The sequence below is a fragment of the Eubalaena glacialis genome, chromosome 2 (genome assembly GCF_028564815.1).
Source record: "Eubalaena glacialis isolate mEubGla1 chromosome 2, mEubGla1.1.hap2.+ XY, whole genome shotgun sequence".
NCBI lineage: Eukaryota > Metazoa > Chordata > Mammalia > Artiodactyla > Balaenidae > Eubalaena > Eubalaena glacialis.
Window position 1 is genome coordinate 101442950 of NC_083717.1, and position 25722 is coordinate 101468671.

At 36.4% G+C, this 25722-nt stretch overlaps 1 protein-coding gene across 1 annotated transcript in view; it reads left to right on the forward strand.

The window, feature by feature from the left end:
- The window catches only part of FAM227B (family with sequence similarity 227 member B), a 263913-nt gene that overhangs the window by 220392 nt on the left and 17799 nt on the right, over positions 1 to 25722 (forward strand). The gene's annotated exons all lie outside the window — the stretch shown is intronic.

Consider the following 25722-nt stretch of genomic DNA (forward strand, 5'->3'; position numbering starts at 1 on the left):
GCTCTGGGTGGAATATATATATATATTTCTATCTTTAAAAATAAAAAAGAAGTTGCACTTTACTAATATTTAGTAGACAGGTACCCTCACTCAGTTGATATGTCAGTCTGCACTCTACTCTGTTGAGGGATAGTAATAGCATGTTTGCTCTTGTGTTGTCTGAGTTCCACAACATATTGCTGTTTTCTTTGGGTGGTTAAGCAGATTTATAGATTATATCATTTGGTTTAACTAAATTGACACTTAGTAGTAGACCAATAGCTTTAAAAGGTTCCTGAAAAGAAATATTACTCAGCCATAAAAAAGAACAAAATAATGCCATTTGCAGCCACATGGATGGATCTAGAGATTGTCGTATTGAGTGAAGTAAGTCAGACAGAGAAAGACAAATATCATGTGATATTGCTTATATGTGGAATCTAAAAAAATGGTACAAATGAACTTTTTTACAAAACAGAAATAGAGTCACAGATGTAGAAAAGAAACTTATAGTTACCAAGGGGAAAAGGGGGGGTGGGATAAATTGGGAGATTGGGATTGACATATACACACTACTATATATAAAATAGATAACTGATAAGAACCTACTGTATAGCACAGGGAACTCTATACTTTGTAATGACCTATATGGGAAAAGAATCTAAAAGAGAGTGGGTATCTGTATATGTATAACTGATTCACTTTGCTGTGTAGCAGAAACACAACATTGTAAATCAACTATACTCCAATAAAAATTAATTTAAAAAATTAAAAATAAAAAGCATTTGATGTTCCAAAAAGAAAAAATGATGTGGTATATATACACAATGGAATACTACTCAACCGTAACAAAGAATGAAATAATGCCATTTGCAACAACATGGATGGACCTAGAGATTATCATACTAAGTGTAGTAAGTCAGACAGAGAAAAACAAATATCATATGATATCACTTACCTGTAGAATCTGAAAAATGATACAAATGAACTTATTTACACAACAGAAATAGACCCACAGACATAGAAAACAAACTTATGGTTACCAAAGGGGAAAAGTGGGGGATCATGAACTAGGAGTTTGGGATTAACATATACACACTTCTATATATAAAATAGTAAGCAACAAGGACCTACTGTATAGCACAGGGAACTATACTCAATATTTTGTAATAACCTATAATGGAAAAGAATCTAAAAAAGAATACATATGTGTGTGTGTGTGTGTGTGTGTGTGTGTGTGTGTTTGTATCTGAATCACTTTGCTGTACACCTAAAACTAACACAATATTGTAAATCAACTATATTTCAATAAAAATTTTTTTAAAAAGGAAAAAAAAGTTTCCTGAAAAGAAACTTTGGATTGATGATAATATTTATAATGCAAGAATAAATTTTTTTTAAAAACACAGAAGGATATTTCCTCTATTCCTTGAAGGAGCTCTTTTTCAGCTACACTAAGAGACAAAATTAGTGGTGATCCAATCAGTTCTGCCAAGATATAGGCCAAAAAAAATAAAAATTTTCAAAAATATCAATTGAAATATGGACATACATCATTATTATAAACAGTGAACCTAGCCCTAAGTGTATGTTATACTTTTCAATATTAGCAAATGATAGTATGATGCCAGTTTAATTTGCAAGGCATTTATAAACCAACTGTCTAGACATCCATACAAATCTCTATAATTTGAGGATAAAAGGTTTGGTGTACCAAAAATAAATGTAGTGTTAAATTTTATTTTTTAAATATTTTATTTCATCTCACTGTTTTCTATCCATAGACTGCATATCTTTCATGATCCAGGAAGTGTGGAGAACACTGCCCTAGTAGATTCTCAAAATTCTTCCCAGGACACTTCTTCTCCCATATTTCAGTCAAGACAACCTCCAGAGTCTCACTGACCACAGGCACATGGAATTAACTTGGGTGGCTCTGGAACACAAGGAGAAAGCAAACTACAGAGCTAAATCAGTCTGTTCTGAGACTTGTAACTTAAGGATTCTCATTAACCTTGGATTATTCAAACAAACGGTGAAATACAAAATTTTTAGATGTCTAGAAGTGAAATTTGAAAGGTATGAAAACCATTCATAATAGATTACTTTTATTTTTAGCTAATGTCTTTGTGTTTATATTTCTGATGGGCATGGATTTGTCCACCAACAATACAAGGATTCATAACACCAGTTCACTGAGAATGTGGGAAGAGTATATGTGGGGGTCGGGAAAGGAAGAAATGGATATCTAGAGCATGAAATCTTTTAGGAAAGTATTTCATTCCATAAAGATCGGAAAGAAATCACCATTTAGAAAGTAATGGGTCTGGACAAAACTATAATTCAAAAAGATAAATGCACTATTATGTTCATAGCAACACTATTCATAATAGCCAAGACATGGAAACAACCTAGGTGTCCATCGACAGATGAATAGATAAAGAAGATATGGTACATATATACAATGGAATGCTACTCAGCCATAAAAAGAATGAAATAATGCCATTTGCAGCAACTTAGATAGACGTAGAGATTATCATACTAAGTGAAGTAAGCAGAAAGAGAAAGACAAATACCATATGATATCACTTATATGTGGAATCTAAAATATGACACAAGTGAACTTATCTATGAAACAGGAACAGACTCACAGACATAGAGAACAGACTTGTGGTTGCTGGGGGTGGGGGGGTGCTGGAGGGAGGGATGGATTGGGAGTTTGGGATTAGCAGATGTAAACTATATATTATATATAGAATGGATAAACAACAAGGTGCTACTGTATAGCACAGGGAACTATATTCAATATGCTGTGATTAAACCATCATGGAAAAGAATATGAAAAATAATGTGTATATATGTATAACTGAATCACTTTGCTGTGCAGCACAAATTAACACAACATTGTAAATCAACTACACTTCAAAAAATAAATTTAAAAAAAGAAAGAAAGAAAGTAATGGGGCTTTCCATGATGCTTTCTGAGCTTGTAAAATGTAATGCCCGCTGATAAGAAAAAATATTCCTAGATCTAATGATGAACAAAGTGATAATGATGCCTCACATTCATCAGCACTTTACAATTTTTCAAAACATTTATTGAATCTTCCTATGTATCATTGCGAGAAATGGCAAGACTCCTGGGACAGTGGACAGAGCAGGCACCCATCACAGCCACTTTACAGATGAGGGAACCAAAGCTCAAAGAGGGTGAGTAGCTTACCCAAATGATTCATGCAGCAGAGCTGTCAACAGAGTCTACCATTCCCTGAGCCATGCATACTTTTCTGACATGACGATCCAGGCTAGAATTCTCCTTGAGCGTGATACTAGTGGTTGGTGGCAGAGCCTGGTAATGTTTTCTCCAAGACCTTTTTTCTAAAATATTTTTTCTTTTTTTTTAATTTATTTTTTATTGAAGTATAGTTGATTTACAATGTTGTGTTAATTCCAAGAACTTGATAGCTGATAATGAAATTTGTGTCCAGAGTTCCCATAATTATCTATGATGACTGTATGATCACTGAATTTATCTCTTTCTCACTGAAATTTTACATTGAAGCTATTCAGAATATAGAACATTTTTATTAGTTTTTCTCAGGGCTTACTGGAGTCCTCTGGCTTTCCTGAAGTGGAAAAATAACACTTTTTAGCTAATGCATCTATGCAGAGTGAAGGAGTAGGAGAAAGTAGAGAAAGTGGAGGAGTTAAATAACAAAAAAGACAAATATAATTAGTCATATTTGGGGTTGGCAGACTCTAAAATGGTCCTCAATGATCCCCGCCTTCTGGTTCATGCCCTTGTGTAATTCCCTCCCATTGGGTATGGGCTGAACCTATGACTTGCTTCTAACAAATAGGATATGGCAAACATAATGGAATGTCACTTCTGAGATTCAGCTACAGAAAGCCTGACATCAGTCCTGCTCGACCTTTGTTGCTTGCTCTTTCGGAGCCTTCCAGGGGAAACCAGCTACCAAGTTGTGAGCTGCCCTGTGGAAAGCCCACGTGGCAGGGAAGGGAGGAAGGCCTCCAGCCAACAGCCAGTAAGAAACTGAGACCCTTAGTCCAACAACCGATGAGAAAGTAAATCTTGCCAACAACCACATGAGTGAGCCTAGAAGCAGATCCTCCTTCATTTGATCCTTGAGATCACTGCAGCCCCTGCCCGTATCTTGATTGCAGCCTGTGAGAGGGGCCCTGAGTCAGAAGTATCCAGCTGAGCTGTGCCCTGATTCCTGACCTGCAGAAGCTATGCAGTAATAAATGTTTGTTGTTTTAAGCTGCCAAGTTTCAGGATAATTTTACATCTATAGATAACTCACAATGTTTGAGCAAAAGTCTGATTTAGACAATCTCTTCAATACTTTTATAGCCCCTATATACCTCAATCCAAATATTTATTACATTGTAGTGTAACCATTTCTTTTTACTTGTTTTTCTCACCCAATAGAGAACAAAGAATCATCTGCCTCTATATCCCTGCCACCAGAAAAAAGTATCTAGCTTAAAATAGGTATTAAATAAATGTCTGATGGGTGGATATATCCCAGTTTTATATAAAGATAAGACCAAATTTCATTTTATTTTTCAACAAAATTTGACATTATTGTTAAAATTAAGAAAACTAGATGATAGGGATAGAGATAGAAATTTGGGAGTCATTGGTACAAAGTTAATCTTTGAAGCCATCATTATCAAAATGATGTTTTTAAAAATGTATTAAAGAGTTACTGTGTACCAAGCACTATTTCTAAGTACTTTACATTTATTAACTCATTTAATTATCATGTGAACTTCTGAGATAATTACTATTATTGTCTCTCGTTTACAGATAAGGAAACTGAGGCACAGGAAAGTTAGGTAACTTGCCTGAGGACACCTGAGTAAGTGATAGCACTTGGAGTCTATCCTTGACAGTCTGGTTTCAGAGCCAATGCACTCAGACATTCTGGTACTTAATTGTTTACCCAGGGGGATGTATAGTTCCAGAAGAAGATAAAAGCATATTCTAGACTCACAGACTTAGAGAACGAACTTACAGTTACCAGGGGGGAAAGGTGGGGAGGAGGGATAGACTGGGAGTTTGGGATTGACATGTACACACTGCTATATTTAAAATAGATAACCAACAAGGACCTACTGTATAGCACAGGGAATGCTACTCAATATTCTGTAATAACCTAAATGGGAAAAGAATTTGAAAAAGAGTAGATACCTGCTTATGTATAACTGAATCACTTTGCTGTACAACCGAAACTAACACAGCATTATTAATCAACTGTGCTCCAATGTAAAATAAAAATTTTTTAAAAACATATTCTAGGCTTTTAGGGATAATCACAATTACGGTTTGGGGTAGGGGTGGTAAGAGGCAGAGAAGTCAACAGAAGAGAAGAAGGGATGCCATGGTAATGTTCCTCATATTTGAGGAAAATAGTTAATTAAAATTTCTACGGCTGGTCCTGCATTAAATAACTTTAGTAGTTTTTCCTTCAGACATGTAAGATTGCATGATCATGCACATTCTATTTCAAAATCCTTTATTCATTTAAAAAGAGATTCTTCATCAACTCTAGAACTTGGAATTTCAGATCATTCTGATCTTAACCCAGTGTCTTTCCAAACTGAATATTGGCTAAGACTGGGCCATACTAATGAATAACACTTTCTCCTTATGTAGAAGTGAGTTGTAAGAACCGGTGCAATTGTGCTGTTCCATCCACTTGCATGCTTATCCCACAGCTCCCGCACAATATTTTTTTCCCCAAAGACATGGAGAATGTTGTAGTATAATAGAGGAAATAAACAGAGCATTCTCAAGTGACCGGTTTATTCATTTTAGGAGATAGTACGTTTAACGAAATGCATTTTTGCTCAGAAATGAAAAGGGTCCTCTCTGCTGTTGTCAAAATTGTTTTTTATAAACTCCTATTTTATATTTTATTTTGGTATATCAGTCTTAAGTACTTTATTATCAGGTCTTTATTGGCAGACCCCTTCCCTATGACAGTACAGTGTGTACTCAATTTTGGAGCATGGAAAATATATGCACTTGTTTTGTACCTGTAGTTTGGATATATAATTGACATCTTTGTGCTTTGGTGTTTCAAAAATATTAAGGCTGTAATGAGGAGTCACATTTACAATCATCAATATATTCTCTACAATGAATATGCTCCCTTAATTAAATCACGATGCTGGAAAAACACACCAAATTAATCAGTTTTTTATTTTATTTAATTAATTAATTATTCTTTTTTTCCACTTATTAAATATCAGTTTTATTAAGACTCCCAGAAAGATTTATCCTGTCATACTTTCAAATGGAGATCTGGAACACATTCCTAATTATTCTTCCAGCCAGTTTTTGTAGACTGCATTTTTTTCTTTTTAATGAGAAGGTTCATAAATTTTTTTTTAACATCTTTATTGGAGTATAATTGCTTTACAATGGTGTGTTAGTTTCTGCTGTATAACAAAGTGAATACGTATACATATATCCCCCTATCCCTTCCCTCTTGCGCCTCCCTCCCTCCCATCCTCCCTATCCCACCCCTCTAGGTGGTCACAAAGCATCAAGCTGATCTCCCTGTGCTATGCGGCTGCTCCCCACTAGCTATCTATTTTACGTTTGGTAGCGTATATATGTCCATGCCACTCTCTCACTTTATCCCAGGTTACCCTTCCCCCTCCCCGTATCCTCAAGTCCATTCTCTAGTAGGTCTGTGTCTTTATTCCCATCTTGCCCCCTAGGTTCTTCATGACCTTTTTTTTTTTTTTTTTAGATTCCATATATATGTGTTAGCATATGGTATTTGTTTTTCTCTTTCTGACTTACTTCCCTTGTAGACTGCATTTTAATGGAGGTTCATACATGGCAATCATACCCATTTTTTTCATTATTTAGTCTTTTTTTTTTATTGAAGTATAGTTGATTTACAATGTTGTGTTAGTTTCAGGTGTACAGCAAAATGATTCAGTTTTACATATATATTCATTTTTTTCAGATTCTTTTCCCTCATAGGTTATTACAAAAGAGATTCTTATGACCCACTTTCTTAAACTCAAATTCAGAACAATATCATACTTGATCACTATGCAATTTTTATATCAGTCTTGTGGAACAGATACATTCAAAAATAAATTTAACATCATAGGTAATATTTCTTTTGATTTGCCAAAGTCATAAGAGGGAAGATGAAGATTGCTTCCTTGTCAGTGTTTCAGGATCCACATATAAACACTGGGAAGACTGGAGATGTGTGTAGAGAGGGAGGCGGGGAGTAAATGCAGTCATACTTCACAGGGAACTCGTGATTCTGACAGGACTTTTAACGTATACTTATAAGGAAAATAATGAACTTTTTTACTAGATAATGTACATTAAATCATTATTAATAGAAAATTTGAATTTTTTAATGAATAGTCTTTGAATTTCTTTTTTTAAAACTTGATTACTTAGTACTAGAGTTATGAGTAAAACTAAAAAGAGAAACTGACTTCTAGGACCCAGAGCTGAATGTGTAGTGTGTTTTTAAACTGGGAAGAATCTTGTGCAAAATATATTTGGAGCTCCTAATTTTCCCATCTTACATTGCCTGCATTTTTGTAAACTACCTCAACTCCTTTATGTATTGAGGGTAAACTAACAAGTACCCAAAAGTCTAATAATTATTTTACATGTTTCACAAATTATTTATTTAAAAAAAAAAAAAAAGGAAAACTCAGGAACAAAATGTTGGGTCTCATTAAAAAGTAAAGTTTATAGGCTGTATCTGTATTTCTAACTTGAGTTTAGAATGTTCGTTCACTTTTTTTTTGCAGTTTGGGAAAAATCTGAACTTAAGGCAGTGTCACAATGAGGCTATTGTGTTACTGTAAACACATGCTCCCACGATCACACATATATACAGACTTTTTAACATGTAAAAACTGTCCGGAGTCAGATAATTCAACTCTACAATTAAAAATAATATGGGATATATCAACATTTATCCCAGCATAAAAATAAAAGCTATACGAAGAAACCATCTGTTGTGAATTATCTGTGATGTGGGAGAAGCAAATAGTCAACGGGGAAAAAAGGAAAAGAAAGAAACCCTGAGACTCATATAAGGTCACCAGCTCTGTATAACACTCCGTCTTCACACAGAATCTAGTGGGAAACTCTTTAGAGCCATGTGCAACTTCCTTTCACTTTTATTTATAAAAAGATTTACAATAATCTTTGTCACACATGCATATATAGATTTTTTTCTCACTAATATGTGAATAACAACTTGTGAGCTGTTACTAAAAGTTACTATGAATGGTATTTTTCATTTCAAGTCAGTTACATTTCAAGTTAATTAACATATACTAAGGATTTGGTAATCAGATTTTTAAAAGGATACATTAGCTAAAAGACAAATGTCTGAAAAAAACTTCTAATCCAGAACCATTTTATCTAGTGTTTTTTCCAGTAAAGACAGGATAAAATACTTTTTTCCCTCAATCCTAAAATTCTCAGGATGAAATGAATAGGAAAGCCTACACAGCCAGAAAGTTTGTTCCATTATTTATGAGATTGTACCCCCAAAATCTAACCCTCACTTTCCTCAGCTTCAAATTAGGGATATGGACATTATAATATCATCTGTTAATGAGACCTTTCAGATAATAGAAACCAGATGTTAGCTTCCTGGAGTGGGAGGTCTTTTTAAAATACTTTTTGTTGAAAACACGCAGCCCTAAAAACCCTGTGGCAACACAGACTCCCTCTACCAAAACACGAGGGAGGACTGATACTTCCTCTAGTTGTCTGCAAAGAGGAAAAACAGGCTGGGGAGCAGAGGAGAATGAAGAGGGGATATGAGAAAGTAGAGAGGAAACCTAAAAACCTTAGTTGCATGGAAGAGACCCCTTCAGCAGTATAGGGAAAAAATTTAATTTGAGCCCAGATTTGAGCCTATATTCTCCATGTGTATCAAGCAGATGGATTGGGCTATATAAGTTTCAAGTCCTTTTGAATCCTGAGATTTGTGATTCTGTTGGAGGAATTTGACTTTCCACACCATTGGTGGTTGAATTGGTAAATAGCTCAAATTTTCGCTGAAATGACAACCTTCTCATTTTGTCAGGTCACTGTAGAACCATGTTCTTCTGAGGCTACAGTAAGAAAAAGAATGCATAGGCACCATTTTTCCCATTCACAGCTGTCAGTTCCCCTAAACGACCACCAGAATAACCTGTTGACCAAGTAAAGCTAAGTTTAATAGACTTATTGTAGTAAAAGAGAACAACAATTTAACAGAGCTTTAGTAGTGTCTCAAAATGGATAAATTCAGGGATGACATTTGTAGGGTTTTAGGACCTAAGTTGGATGATTTTGAGGCAGGTTGTGCAAGGTGAGAAACTGCTTGGGATTGGGCAGAGTTTAATATTATAATTTTGGACTAGTGGGCCCAGTGAAGCAAGGGTCTTGAAGTAAGCTTTGATGTGCAAGCTATTTTAGCTGGTTCAAAGTCTTATCTTTCAGGAAAAAGCATTTTCTGGAGCAAGTTGTAGGTTATTTTTGCTTATTCTCAGTGTTGTTAAACACAGAGACAGGAAAAAGTATGCATGGCCCCCCATTTTTTAACACAGGGACAGGAGTGACATCAGCATCATGGCTGAATAAGACATCATGTCACCCCTCAATGACAACAATTTGGCATACAACCACGGACAAAAATGCCCTTGTGGGAGTTGTGGGATCCAGTACCATTCGCCACGGGATCTGAGAGGAGGATCACCCACATGTGCATCATGTAATAGGCATGCAGATTTCGGTCCTAGCTGTGGAACTTGTAGTGGCCTATGAACCAACTCTAGCCCCTCTCGACCACAGTCCAAGAACCCCTGGAAAACACTGTCATAGGCAATCACCTATAGATGAGACAGCCCCTGTGGAAGTCCAGGCTTCCAGAAGAGAGATTTCAGCACACCACTGAAACAAAAAAATACAAGTGTAGATGCATGGGAAAGGATAACAGGAACAGTTTAACTTCACCTCTCCCCCAAGACAGCACAGCTTAGGGCCAAGAGAGATCTTCTCAGCCCGTGATTTCTTGTGTGGGGGAAAGTGAGAGTGAATTAGTGCCCACCTGGCTTCCCAAGCAGTGTGGTTGCTGCCAAAGAGGCTTGTTTCTCTCTTCCCCATCCAGAGTACTGAATGATGAGCTTCATGACTTAGGGGTTGGAAAGAGGCTGGGAGAATTGTAGATAGAACTCTCAGAGGGCATTAAAGGGATGCAGATTCTACTAACCATGTCATAGACTCTACCAAGAAGCCTGCCCATGAGCCCCTGAGGACACCTCACCCATAGATACCCCCAGCTAGCCCATAGACACCCCCAGTGCTCCATGAACCCCACCCACATACATTCTCACCCTGTGACCAGCTCCCTGTGCACACTCCCAATAGCAACAGTAAAAGCGAGCTTTGGCAGACAGCTAGTGAGTATACACAGAAAGCCTGTGCCAGCCCAAATCTGTGGGCCAGGGAGAGACCACAAACTTGAACTTATATGCCACCTTTGGGAAAGCAAAAGGAAGGCTGTCAGCACTTGGCCTGGTGTGTTAACAGGGTAGAGAGATGGCATAAAAGCTTTAAAATTCTGCCACTAAAGGGAGCAAGAAGTGTGAAACAGATGTATCCATAGAAGGTCTGAAAAGCCTCAGAATCCCTAGCAGAAGGTATTTATCTCCCAAAGGAAGTTAGCAAAGACTAGAGGAGGTGACTGCTATTTCAAATGTGAAGACAGCAACACAGAACTTCAAAGAACATAAAAAATTTAAGGAAACATGACACCACCAATAGATCACAATGATCCTCCAGTAACTGATCCCAAAGATATGGAGATCTCAATTTACCTGATAAAGAATTCACAAGAACTGTTTTAATGAAACTCAGTGAACTACAAAAAAGCACAGAAAGATAATTCAATGGAATCAGGAAACAGTGCAAATCATGAACAAAATGAGAAGTTTAACAAAGATATAAAAATTATAAAAAAGAACCAAACAAATTCTGGAGCTGAAGAATACAATGAATGAGATGAAAAAAAAAAATGTGATGGAGAACATCAATAGCAGAATGGGTCAGGCAAAGAAAGAATCTGTGAGTTAGAAGACAGGAACTTTAAAATTACCCAGTCAGAGGAGAGCAAAGAAGAAGGAATTAAAAAGAGTGAAGAAAGCTTGCTTGATCTGTGGGATCCCATCAAAAGAAATAATCTACAAATTATTCGAGTTCCGAAAGAAGAGAGGGAGAATGGAGCACAGATCTTAATTAATAATGGCTGAGAACTTCTCAAATCTGGGGAGATGTTTAGATATCCAAGTTCATGAAGCCCATAGGCCACCAAATAAATTCAACTTAAAGAAATCTTTGCCAAAGCACATCATAATAAAACTGTCAAAAATCAAAAACAAAGGGAGAATCTCCATTTTTTAGTCTGCTTCCCCAAAAACCCAACCCAGGATAGTATATTTGTTACCAGTATTATTTAACAAAGGGACAACAATGTTGGTTTCATTTCTCACCATTATAGAGAAAACAATCCACTGATTTCTCACTACTTTTCTTGTGGATCCCTGATAGTCAACTAAATGGAAGCAGAGAAGAAAATGTATGGGAATTACATTTTTTAAAAATTCAACATTGTACTGTGGATCTCACTTGCCACCATGAAATGGGGCTACATGCTCCAAGAGTTTGGGCAGAATTGGCCAGATGGCTTCCCACATCTTTTAGAGTTCATGATCTAGAAGCAGGAGTGTTAAGTACTGAATTAGACTAACAATCCCATATCTAGTAGTCATTTTTGTGTTTAGGAGACATTTAAAACTCTAAATTTTGTATTCATTTAGAACCACTCATTGTGGCTCTAAGTAAATACACTGTGCCTATGTAGTTCTTGTTTCTCCACTCTGTGAGTTCAAACAGATGCAAAGAAGGCTAACAAAAAATGATCTACACAATGGATAGTTTCTAAGTAAGAAGCAGAAGACCCTATAAAAAAGAGCCATTCTTTTTTATGGCTGAGTAGTATTCCATTGTGTGTATATATGTGTGTGTGTGTGTGTGCATGCCACATCTTCTTTATCCATTCATCTGTTGATGGACACTTAGGTTGCTTCCATATCTTGGCCATTGTAAATAATGCTGCTATGAACATTGGGGTGCTTGTATCTTTTTGAATTAGGGTGTTTGTTTGTTTAGGACATATACCCAAGAGTGGAATTGCTGGGTCATATGGTAGCTGCATTTTTAGTTTTTTGAGAAAATGCCATACTATTTTCCACAGTGGCTGCACCAATTTACATTCCCACCAACAGTGTGCAAGTGTTCCCTTTTCTCCACATCCTCACCAACACTTGTTATTTCTGTTCTTTTTGATGATAGCCATTCTGACAGGTGTCAGGATATCTCATTGTGGTTTTGGTTTGCATTTCCCTGCTGATTAGTGATGTTGAGCATCTTTTCATGTGCCTGTTGGCCATCTGCATTTCCTTTTGGGAAAAATGTCTATTCAGTTCTTCTGCCCATTTTTTAATTAGCTTGTTTGTTTTTTTGATGTTGAGTTTTATGAGCTGTTCATATATGTTGGATATTAACCCCTTATCAGTCATTTGCAAATATTTTCAACCATTCAGTAGGTTGTCTTTTTGTTTTGTCAATAGTTTCCTTTTCTGTACAAAAGCTTTTAAGTTGAATTAGGTCCCATTTTTTTATTTTTGCTTTTATTTCCTTTGCTTTAGGGGACAGATCCAAAAAAAATATTACTACAATTTATGTCAAAGGGTGTTCTGCCTGTTTTCCTCTAGAAGTTTTATGGTTTCTGGTCTTACATTTAGGTCTTTAATCCATTTTGAGTTTATTTTTGTATATGGTGTTATAAAGTGTTCTAATTTTATTCTTTTACTTGTAGCTGTTCAGTTTTCCCAGCACCACTTATTGAAAAGACTGTCTTTTCTCCATCGTATATTCTTGCCTCCTTTGTCATAGATTAATTGACTGTAGGTGTGTGGATTTCTGGGCTCTCTATTCTGTGCCACTGGTCTATGTGTCTGTTTTTGTGCCAGTACCATGCTGTTTTGATTACTGTAGCTTTGTAGTATTGTCTGAAGTCAGGGAGCATGATTCTCAAGGTTGTTTTGGCTATTCGGGGTCTTTGTGTTTCCATACAAATTTTAAAATTATTTGTTCATGTTCTGTGAAGTATCCTCTCAGCATTTTTGTAAGGATTGCTTTGAATCTGTAGATTGCATTGGGTAGTATGGTCATTTTGATGATATTAATTCTTCCAATCCAAGAACACAGTATATCTTTCCTTCTGTTTTTTTGTCTTCAATTTTTTTCATCAGTGTCTATGGTTTTCTGAATACAGGTCTTTTACCTCCTTAGGTAGGTTTATTCCTAGGTATTTTATTCTTTTTGATGCACTGGTAAATGGGATTATTTCCTTAATTTCTCTTTATTATAGTTGTTGTTAGTATATACAAATGCAGCAGGTTTCTGTATGTTAATTTTGTATCCTGCAACTTTACTGAATTCATTGATGAGCTATAGTAGTTTTCTGGTGGTGTTGTTAGGATATTCTCTGTATAGTATCATGCCATCTGCAAACAGTGACAGCTTTACTCCTTCCTTGCCAGTTCGGATTCCTTTTATTTCTATTTTTTGTCTGATTGCTGTGGCTATCCAATACTTATGCTACGTTGAATAAAAGTGGTGAGATTGGGCATCCTTGTCTTGTTCCTGCTCTTAGAGGAAATGCTTTCAGTTTTTCACCATTGAGTATGATGTTAGCTGTGGGTTTGTCATATATGGCCTTTATTATGTTGTGATAGGCTCCCTCTATGCCCACTTTCTGGAGAGTTTTTATCATGAATGGATGTTGAATTTTGTCAAAAGCTTTTTCTGCATCTATTGAGATGATCATATGGTTTTTATCCTTCAATTTGTTAATTTGGTATATCACACTGATTGATTTGTGGATATTGAAAAATCCTTGCATCCCTGGGATAAATCCCACTTGATCATGGTGTATGATCCTTTTAGTGTATTGTTGGATTCAGTTTGCTAATATTTTGTTGAGGATTTTTGGGTCTATGTTCATCATACTGGCCTATAATATTCTTTTTTTGTGTGGTATTTTTGTCTGATTTTCGTATAAGGGTGATTCTGGCCTCATAGAATGAGTTCAGAAGTGTTCCTTCCTCTGCAATTTTTTGGAATTGTGTGTATATTAAATAGCCATGTGTGACTATTTAAACTTATACTTAAATTAATCAAATCAAAGATAAGTAAAAATTCAGTTCATCACTTACACTAGTCACATTTTAAGTGCTCACTAGCCGTGTGTGACTGTTGTCCAGTACAGATGTCAAACATGTCCATCATCACAAGAAAGTTCTATGGACAGCACTCTCTTGAATAAGAGGAAAAGTTTAATCCATTCACAGAACTTGAGATATCATCTTTGGATATCAGACAGCCAGCACATATAGAACTTTCTTTTACCTTGCCACTTACAGCTTTCTAATTTTAGAAGTTTCGTGGCCTAAGATTATATATTATCTTGTTCATCCATTCTTCAATCCAACAAAATTACCAACCAAGTTAATTTCCCATCTGAGTTCTTAAATTTCCAGTCACACATTTTGCTTTTTTTAGTTGGATTTTTTTTTCCTTTTACCCTAGTTTCATTTTATTTGATTTTTGTTTGTTTTTGCTCCAAGGTAAACTACTTTTGTCATCATGCAGATTTTTGCTCCATACAACATGGCTTCAATCCATAGTAGAAAGTGTGCTACTCTCTGTATAAGCCTTCAGCTAAACAACTTCATAAGTAGCCTAGATCTGTATAAAATTCTGATTGCCTTTTTGTATAGTCATATTTTTGATCCATGGACTCCCTTTACTTAATTCACATTGGTACTAATTTATATCAGTTACCTAAAATAAGCTACAAACTCTCCTGGTAGGCTCTTAACAATTCCTTAAAGGATAAGATTTTTAATTTTTAAAAATATATTTAAGATTTATTTAATAGAGCATTTTATAAGCAGAGAAATATCATGGAGTCATAGTAGGATAAAGGATACATCAGGTATTTAAATTTTACTCTTCAAAAAGAAAAGGAGGTTTTATTTATAGTTTTAGGTAACTTTTCAAATGGAAAGCTATTCTAGACTTTGCTGAGTAGGTTGCTAAGTTTCTTCTTTTCATGAACTCTGCCAATTAAGAATGGGGGCCAAGTTAAGAAAGGTTGGGGGGAGAAGGAACATCATACTTTTTTTTTTAAAGAACTTGAGGAACAGTGGGGTTTTGTTTTACACGAGTAAGTATGTGCATGTGTGTTGTAAGCATTTTGCAGCCACCTTGAGTCAGAGACAATTACAGAATTGCTTGTAAGATCCAGCCCTTTCTTCTTACAGATTCAGTTTAAATTCTAGTTAGGGTTTTTTCTTTTCTTTTCTTTTAATAAAATACACAAGACCCAAACCACAATTCAGCAAACTTGTTATTAAACTAAATAATGAAAACTTTAGTTGCCTTAGGTAATCAGGTTCCAGGGAGTGGGTTGTATCAATTCTTTTTAGCCAAAATTTGGACTTTAGATTATAAACATGGTTCAATGGAAAAATAAGAGGGGGAGCAGGAGGAGTTTTCATCTTGGAGATTTAGTAAGATTTCAGGTGGGTTTTTTTTTTTTAGTGTAAATATGGTAATGCCCAATTTGTAACAAATAAGAGAAGAAAACTTCATTTTCAGATACTTTAAATGATCTTTAGACATTGAAAAAAACAGATATTCTTGCTCTACATGTTATTGGTCAATAAAAAAAATCGGATGGAAAAGTCATAGCTTCTTGAATGCTCAGAATTTAAGACTAAAAAGTAAATATTACTTTTTTGAGTAAATATTTGAGTAAATATTTGAGTAAATATTACTCAAGTAAATATTAAAAATTGACTAAATTATAATTTTGTGTTTACTTAACTATTTCTCCTCCTAGGAGTTAGGCAGGCAAAGGAGAAAATCTACTCTGTCACTACACGTTCACCCCATAAAAATCACTGCCATTTTATGGCTCCAAGTGATTCTGCAAGATGTTCCAGGATTTCAGGAAACAGAAACCCTATCCTAGCTTAGAGCTGAAGTCCTATGTATTTAAGGAAAAATCACATTGGCTCCTTTAGGTGGTTGCCTCATATGTATTTGTTCTCTGTTTTATTCCATTTTGGTCTGTGGGAAGTGGGGACTCGAGAATTTCTCTTTTTCTAGGAGGGACTTAGATATTCATTCCAGTTACAAGCAGGGGGTTAGAGAACCTGTACTTACAAAGCAAACCCAAAATTTGTGTGTTCATTTGGAATAGCTTTGTGGGGGGAGTAGGGGTTGATGGAAATAATGGGGATGGCTAAAGTTCCTCCAAACAACCCTTGGAACTGTCTCTGTTCAAGGGTGTAACTTATAAAAATGGTAGAATCTCCATAAATCAGCAACTCGTTTATCCAGCCTTATCACGGAGTGAACTGTTACCCATAACTAAATTTTCCAGATACCTACAGCCAAGCATTTGAAGCACCAAAACTTTTGTTAACTATTTTGATGAAAATTTTCCTTAAAGATATTTCATACTTCCCTGACTTAAACAATATAGCAAAAAGTAACTTTATCATGATGACTAGGCTTCTCAAGATGAAATCTATAATAAATAAATAAATAAAAGTTAAACATAACGCCTAAAAAACAAATGATGAAATCTGTGACTCACCTGTACTGAGATATCAATAAGTATACTTGTTCAGTAGATGATGAATACCTATTACATACCAGGACTAGTACTAGCGAAGGTGCTAAGTAATCCAACAGCAAAGACAGAAACTGTGTCATCAGTGACAGAAGCCTGCAAAGATGCTGTAGTAGCACAAAGGAGCTCCCTCACCCAATTTGAGACAGTGCTGCACTAAAGGAAAACAGGTTGCTAGGCTTTAATAGTCTTTGTGCCTAATTTTTATAGTTCTTCTGTCTCCTACTTCAAAAACTGCCCGTTGTCCCTTCTCATTCCTATTAACTCCTTAAAGCCAAACACCATGAGAAACAAACTCATCTTTGTTTCATAAAGTGGGGTAAACGTCCTGGCAAGTTTGTTGAATGCTTTTAGTTAAATCTGTGTTAATATTTCCAGTAGTCCTGTTCCTTCAATGTTCTAGACTATGCTACGAAAACCTGCTGCTAATAATGTATTAAGTAATGAAACTTACTAAAACAGTAACCCTATTTTACACATCATTCCACGCCATATAGAATCTGGATGAGATTCCCACAGTGGTACCATCTCCTGTAGAATAAGGCACATGTGCTTAGTAATAACATTTTTTGAGTCTTTTTTTTTTCTTTACTTGACTATATTGTGAATGTTTGACACTTTTGCAAATGCAGCATTAGAATATTTGAAGTATAAAAAAGGTAAACATTAAGCAGAAGATAACTGCTCTAAGATCAGTTTAGGCCACACGCTGATAAGTTATACAAGAATTCAGTTTTTAGGATTAAGAATCAAATGAATTCTAGAGTATAGAGGAGATTCTGGTCACTGCTTGCTGCTTACCTTCCTTTTGCTACAGTAGCATTATGTGTAGAATGAGCACTTGGACCTGGGAATCTCAGGAGCATTCTGAGAATACTCCCAGAAGTGCCTCTAAGGGATATGAAGAAAACAGCAAAGCTGCCTGCAGCCTCATCCTAGGACATTATTTTTGGCAGATAGGAGCAAAATTTGCCCTTGAGCCATACTCTTTCTAAGTCACACACACCCAAGCTCTCAGACAGGGTACTTCCCTTCAAGAAGCCTCAGTTTCTGCATGTATACTATAATCAAATTGGACCCTATGATTTCTAAGGCCCATTATTTCTCTAATGCTCTGTGATTCTAAAGGGAGATCAAAGACCCCAGAGAATGAATGGAGGCCTCTAGGATGTCTCTATGTCTTTGTTTGTCACATCCCAACCACAGCTGTTGCGAAGTCCCAGAATAGGATCATTTTTATTTGTACCCAAATGGCTTCTTCTCCATTTAGTGTCTTGCCATGTAACCTCCGCGTAGCAGTGCACAAGAAAATGAAGTGTGAGATCAATTCAGACAGTGGAATTGGAAAACATGCTGCCACAGTCATGCTGAAGGACTAGAATATAGCCATTCTTCATAATATATAAGCTTTAAGTACTCTGTTTTTCTACAGTTGGGAAAAAATGATGGCTTTAAGTATCTGAAGAGAATAAAAATTAGGATATTCATTAACAAATATTAACAGAAGTCTACTGAAAACCATCACCATTGAGTAGTGCAGGAAAATGCTACAGTCTTAGCACCAACTCCTTACACAACACGAATATAAAATTATGACCAAATTTTGTGGGCAATGAGAATGACTTTATAAAGAATGTATACCCAGTTCATTTCAATAATGACATATGTTCACAATTAATAATTTATAAGAAATAAAATAGTTCTTTGTCTCAATACTAGTAGTTTATAATGAATGTGCAAAGCAAAGAAAATTGAATTAGTTCAGTGTGAGAAGCACCATCTTGCTCCCAAATACTTCATCATGGAACTCATACTCAAGGGCACAATATAAGTTTGTAGAAGGATAAAATCTTTGAAATTCTAACAGCACTCTGAAGGAGAAATTACAGGCAAAACCCATTTTTTTGTACTTCATGGATATTGCATTTTTTACAAATTGAAGATTCATGGCAACCCTGCTACGAGTGTGTCTGTCAGCCCCATTTTTCCAAGAGCATTTGCTCACTTCACATCTCTGTGCCACATTTTGGTAATTCTCACAATATTCCTAACTTTTTCATTATTATTATTATATTTGTTATGGTGATTTGTGATCAGTGATCTTTGATGTTACTATCTTAAGGTTTTGGGGCACCAGGTACCACACCCATATAAGATGGCAAACTTAATAAATGTGTGTTCTGACTGCTCCACCAACTAGCCGTTCCCCAACACCTCTCCCTCTCCTCAGGCCTCCCTATTCCCTGAGACACAGTATTGAAATTAGGCCAATTAATATCCCTATAATGGAGGGATAAGGAAGTGAAAGGAAGAGTTGCACGTCTCTCACTTAAAATCAAAAGCTAGAAATGATTAAGCTTAGTGAGGAAGGCATGTCAAAACCTGAGCTAGGCCTTTTGTGCCAAACAACCATGTTGTGAAGGCAAAGGAAAAGTTCTTAAAGGAAATGAAAAGTCCTACTCCAGTGAACACATGAATGATAAGAAAGCAAAACAGCCTTATTGCTGATATGGAGAAAGTTTTAGTGCTCTGGATAGACGAAAACAGCCACAATGTTCCCTTCAGCGAAAGATGAACCTGCAATATTGCTGAGGTATGCCTGTAAATATTAGCAGGAAGTAGCTAACTGAACATGCCCATTTTATTTTTAACATCTTTATTGGAGTATAATTGCTTTACAATGGTGTGTTAGTTTCTGCTTTATAACAAAGTGAATCAGCTATACATATACATATATCCCCATATCCCCTCCCTCTTGTGTCTCCCTCCCACCCCTCTAGGTGTTCACAAAGCACCCAGCTGATCTCGCTGTGCTATAAGGCTGCTTCCCACTAGCTATCTATTTTACATTTGGTGGTGGTACATATGTCCATGCCACTCCCTCACTTCGTCCCAGCTTACATTTCCCCCTCCCTGTGTCCTCAAGTCCATTCTCTACGTCTTTGTCTTTATTCCTGTCTTGCCCCTAGGTTCTTCATAACCTTTTTTTTTTTTTTTTTAGATTCCATATATATGTGTTAGCATACGGTATTTGTTTTTCTCTTTCTGACTTACTTCACTCTGTATGACAGACTGTAGGTCCATCCACCTCACTACAAATAAGTCAATTTCGTTTCTTTTTATGGCTGAGTAATATTCCATTGTATATATGTGCCACATCTTCTTTATCCATTCATCTGTCAGTGGACACTTAGCTTGCTTCCATGTAAATAGAGCTATTGTAAATAGAGCTGCAGTGAACATTGTGGTACATGACTCTTTTTGAATTATGGTTTTCTCAGGGTATATGCCCAGTAGTGGATTGCTGGGTCATATGGTAAGAACATGCCCTTTTTTTTTTTTTTTTTTTTTTTGCATTTTTCAATTTCATTTTATTTATTTTTTTATACAGCAAGTTCTTATTAGTCATCAATTTTATACACATCAATATATACATGTCAATCCCAATCGCCCAATTCATCACACCACCACCCCCACCCCCCGCCGCTTACCCCCCTTGGTGTCCATACGTTTGTTCTCTACATCTGTGTCTCAATTTCTGCTCTGCAAACCAGTTCATCTGTACCATTTTTCTAGGTTCCACATATATGCGTTAATATACGATATTTGTTTTTCTCTTTCTAACTTACTTCACTCTGTATGACAGTCTCTAGATCCATCCACGTCTCTACAAATGACCCAATTTCGTTCCCTTCTATGGCTGAGTAATATCCCACTGTATATATGTACCACATCTTCTTTATCTGTTTGTCTGGCGATGGGCATTTAGGTTGCTTCCATGACCTGGCTATTGTAAATAGTGCTGCAATGAACATTGGGGTGCATGTGTCTTTTTGAATTATGGTTTTCTCTGGGTATATGCCCAGTAGTGGGATTGCTGGGTCATATGGTAATTCTATTTTTAGTTTTTTAAGGAACCTCCATACTGTTCTCCATAGTGGCTGTATCAATTTACATTCCCACCAACAGTACAAGAGGGTTCCCTTTTCTCCACACCCTCTCCAGCATTTGTTGTTTGTACATTTTCTGATGATGCCCATTTTAACTGGTGTGAGGTGATACCTCAATGAAGTTTTGATTTGCATTTCACTAATAATTAGTGATGTTGAGCAGCTTTTCATGTGCTTCTTGGCCATCTGTATGTCTTCTTTGGAGAAACGTCGATTTAGGTTTTCTGCCCATTTTTGGATTGGGTTGTTTGTTTTTTTAATATTGAGCTGCATGAGCTGTTCATATATTTTGGAGATTAATCCTTTCCCCATTGATTGGTTTGCAAATATTTTCTCCCATTCTGAGGGTTGTCTTTTCATCTTCTTTATGGTTTCCTTTGCTGTGCAAAAGCTTTGAAGTTTCATTAGGTCCCATTTGTTTATTTTTGTTTTTATTTCCATTACTCTAGGAGGTGGGTCAAAAAAGATCTTGCTGTGATTTATGTCAAAGAGTGTTCTTCCTATGTTTTCCTCTAAGAGTTTTATAGTGTCCGGTCTTACATTTAGGTCTCAAATCCATTTTGAGTTTATTTTTGTGTATGGTGTTAGGGAGTGTTCTAATTTCATTCTTTTACATGTAGCTGTCCAGTTTTCCAAGCACCACTTATTGAAGAGACTGTCTTTTCTCCGTTGTACATCCTTGCCTCCTTTGTCATAGATTAGTTGACCACAGGTGCATCGGTTTATCTCTGGGCTTTCTATCTTGTTCCATTGATCTATGTTTCTGTTTTTGTGCCAGTACCATATTGACTTGATTACTGTAGCTTTGTAGTATAGTCTGAAGTCAGGGAGTCTGATTCCTCCAGCTCCATTTTTTTTTCCCTCAAGACTGCTTTGGCTATTCAGGGTCTTTTGTGTCTCCATACAAATTTTAAGATTTTTTGTTCTAGTTCTGTAAAAAATGCCATTGGTAATTTGATAGGGATTGCATTGAATCTGTAGATTGCTTTGGGTAGTATAGTCATTTTCACAATATTGATTCTTCCAATTCAAGAACATGATATATCTCTCCATCTGTATGTATCATCTTTACTTTCTTTCATCAGTGTCTTATGGTTTTCTGCATACAGGCCTTTTGTCTCCGTAGGTAGGTTTATTCCTAGGTATTTTATTCTTTTTGTTGCAATGGTAAATGGGAGTGTTTCCTTAATTTCTCTTTCAGATTTTTCATCATTAGTCTATAGGAATGCAAGAGATTTCTGTGCATTAATTTTGTATCCTGCAACTTTATGAAATTCATTGATTAGCTCTAGTAGTTTTCTGGTGGCATCTTTAGGATTCTCTATGTATAGTATCATGTCATCTGCAAACAGTGACAGTTTTACTTCTTCTTTTCCAATTTGTATTGCTTTCATTTCTTTTTCTTCTCTGATTGCCGTGGCTAGGACTTCCAAAACTATGTTGAATAATAGTGGTGAGAGTGGACATCCTTGTCTTGTTCCTGATCTTAGAGGAAATGCCTTCAGTTTTTCACCATTGAGAATGATGTTTGCTGTGGGTTTGTCATATATGGCCTTTATTATGTTGAGGTAGGTTCCCTCTATGCCCACTTTCTGGAGAGATTTTGTCATAAATCGGTGTTGAATTTTGTCAAAAGCTTTTTCTGCATCTATTGAGATGATCATATGGTTTTTATTCTTCAATTTGTTAATATGGTCTATCACATTTATTGATTTACATATATTGAAGAATCCTTGCATCCCTGGGGTAAATCCCACTTGATCATGGTGTATGATCCTTTTAATGTGTTGTTGAATTCTGTTTGCTAGTATTTTGTTGAGGATTTTTGCATCTATATTCATCAGTGATATTGGTCTGTAATTTTCTTTTTTTGTAGTATCTTTGTCTGGTTTTGGTATCAGGGTGATGGTGGCCTCATAGAATGAGTTTGGGAGTGTTCCTTCCTCCACAATTTTTTGGAAGAGTTTTAGAAGGATGGGTGTTAGCTCTTCTCTAAATGTCTGATAGAATTCACCTGTGAAGCCATCTGGTCCTGGACTTTTGTTTTTTGGAAGATTTTTAATCACAGTTTCAATTTCATTACTTGTGATTGGTCTGTTCATATTTTCTATTTCTTCCTGGTTCAGTCTTGGAAGGTTATACCTTTCTAAGAATTTGTCCATTTCTTCCAGGTTGTCCATTTTATTGGCATAGAGTTGCTAGTAGTAGTCTGTTAGGATGCTTTGTATTTCTGTGGTGTCTGTTGTAACTTCTCCTTTTTCATTTCTGATTTTATTGATTTGAGTCCTCTCCCTCTTTTCCTTGATGAGTCTGGCTAATGGTTTATCAATTTTGTTTATCTTCTCAAAGAACCAGCTTTTAGTTTTATTGATCTTTGCTATAGTTTGCTTTGTTTCTATTTCATTTATTTCTGCTGTGGTCTTTATGATTTCTTTCCTTCTGCTAACTTTGGGTTTTGTTTGTTCTTTCTCTAGTTCCTGTAGGTGTAAGGTTAGATTGTTTTTTTGAGATTTTTCTTGTTTCTTGAGGTAAACTTGTATAGCTATAAAATTCCCTCTTAGAACTGCTTTTGCTGCATCCCATAGGTTTTGGATCGTCGTGTTTTCATTGTCATTTGTCTCTAGGTATTGTTTGATTTCCTCTTTGATTTCTTCAGTGATCTCTTGGTAATTTAGTAACGAATTGTTTAGCCTCTATGTGTTTCTGTTTTTTACATTTTTTCCCCCAGTAATTGATTTCTAATCTCATAGTGTTGTGGTCAGAAAAGATACTTGATATGATTTCAATTTTCTTAAATTTACTGAGGCTTGATTTATGACCCAAGATGTGATCTATCCTGGAGAATGTTCCGTGCACACTTGAGAAGAAAGTGTAATCTGCTGTTTTTGGATGGAATGTCCTATAAATATCAGTTAAATCTATCTGGTGTATTGTGTCATCTAAAGCTTGTGTTTCCTTATTAATTTTCTGTTTGGATAATCTGTCCATTGGTGTAAGTGAGGTGTTAATATCCCCCACTATTATTGTGTTACTGTCGATTAGCTCTTTTATAGCTGTTAGCAGTTGCCTTATGTGTTGAGGTGCTCCTATGTTGGGTGCATATATATTTATAATTGTTATATCTTCTTCTTGGATTGATCCCTTGATCATTATGTAGTGTCCTTCCTTGTCTCTTGTAACGTTCTTTAAAGTCTATTTTATCTGATATGAGTATTGCTACTCCAGCTTTCTTTTGATTTCCATTTGCATGGATTATCTTTTTCCATCCCCTCACTTTCAGTCTGTATGTGTCCCTAGGTCTGAAGTGGGTCTCTTGTAGACAGCATATATATGGGTCTTGTTTTTGTATCCATTCAGCGAGCCTGCATCTTTTGGTTGGAGCATTTAATCCATTCACATTTAAGGTAATTATTGATATGTATGTTCCTATGACCATTTTCTGAATTGTTTTGGGTTTGTTTTTGTAGGTCATTTTCTCGTCTTGTGTTTCCCACTTAGAGAAGTTCCTTTAGCATTTGTTGTAGAGCTGGCTTGGTGGTGCTGAATTCTCTTAGCTTTTGCTTGTCTGGAAAGCTTTTGATTTCTCCATCGAATCTGAATGAGATCCTTGCCTGGTAGAGTAATCTTGGTTGTAGATTCTTCCCTTTCATCACTTTAATTATATCATGCCACTCCCTTCTGGCTTGTATAGTTTCTGCTGAGAAATCAGCTGTTAACCTTATGGGAGTTCCCTTGTATGTTATTTGTCGTTTTTCCCTTGCTGCTTTCAATAATTTTTCTTTGTCTTTCATTTTTACCAGTTTGATTACTATGTGTCTTGGCCTGTTTCTCCTTGGGTTTATCCTGTATGGGACTCTCTGCGCTTCCTGGACTTGGGTGGCTATTTCCTTTCCCATGTTAGGGAAGTTTTCGACTATAATCTCTTCAAAGATTTTCTCAAGTCCTTTGTCTCTCTCTTTTCCTTCTGGGACCCCTATAATGCAAATGTTGTTGCATTTAATGTTGTCCCAGAGGTCTCTTAGGCTGTCTTCATTTCTTTTCATTCTTTTTTCTTTAGTCTGTTCTGCAGCAGTGAATTCCACCGTTCTGTCTTCCAGGTCACTTATCCGTTCTTCTGCCTCAGTTATTCTGCTATTGCTTCCTTCTAGTATAGTTTTCATTTCAGTTATTGTATTGTTCACCTCTGTTTGTTTGTTCTTTAATTCTTCTAGGTTTTTGTTAAACATTTCTTGCATCTTCTAGATCTTTGCCTCCATTCTTTTTCCGAGGTCCTGGATCATCTTCACTATCATTATTCTGAATTCTTTTTCTGGAAGGTTGCCTATCTCCACTACATTTAGTTGTTTTTCTGGGGTTTAATCTTGTACCTTCATCTGCTACATAGCCCTCTGCCTTTTCATCTTGTCTGTCTTTCTCTGAATGTGGTTTTTGTTCCACAGGCTGCAGGACTGTAGTTCTTCTTGCTTCTGCTGTCTGCCCTCTAGTGGATGAGGCTATCTAAGAGGCTTGTGCAAGTTTCCTAATGGGAGGGACTGGTGCTGGGTAGAGCTGACTGTTGCTCTGGTGGGCAGAGCTCAGTAAAACTTTAATCTGCTTGTCTGCTGATGGGTGGGGCTGGGTTCCCTCCCTGTTGGTTGTTTGGCCTGAGGCAAGCCAACACTGGAGCCTACCCGGGCTCTTTGGTGGGGCTAATGGTGGACTCTGGGAGGGGTCACGCCAAGGAGTACTTCCCAGAACTTCTGCCACCAGTGTCCTTGTCCCCACAGTGAGCCACAGCCACTGCCCACCTCTGCAGGAGACCCTCCAACACTAGCAGGTAGGTCTGGTTCAGTCTCCCTTGGGGTCACTGTTTCTTCCCCTGGGTCCTGATGAGCACACTACTTTGTGTGTGCCTTCCAAGAGTGGAGTCTCTGTTTCCCCCAGTCCTGTCGAAGTCCTGCAGTCAA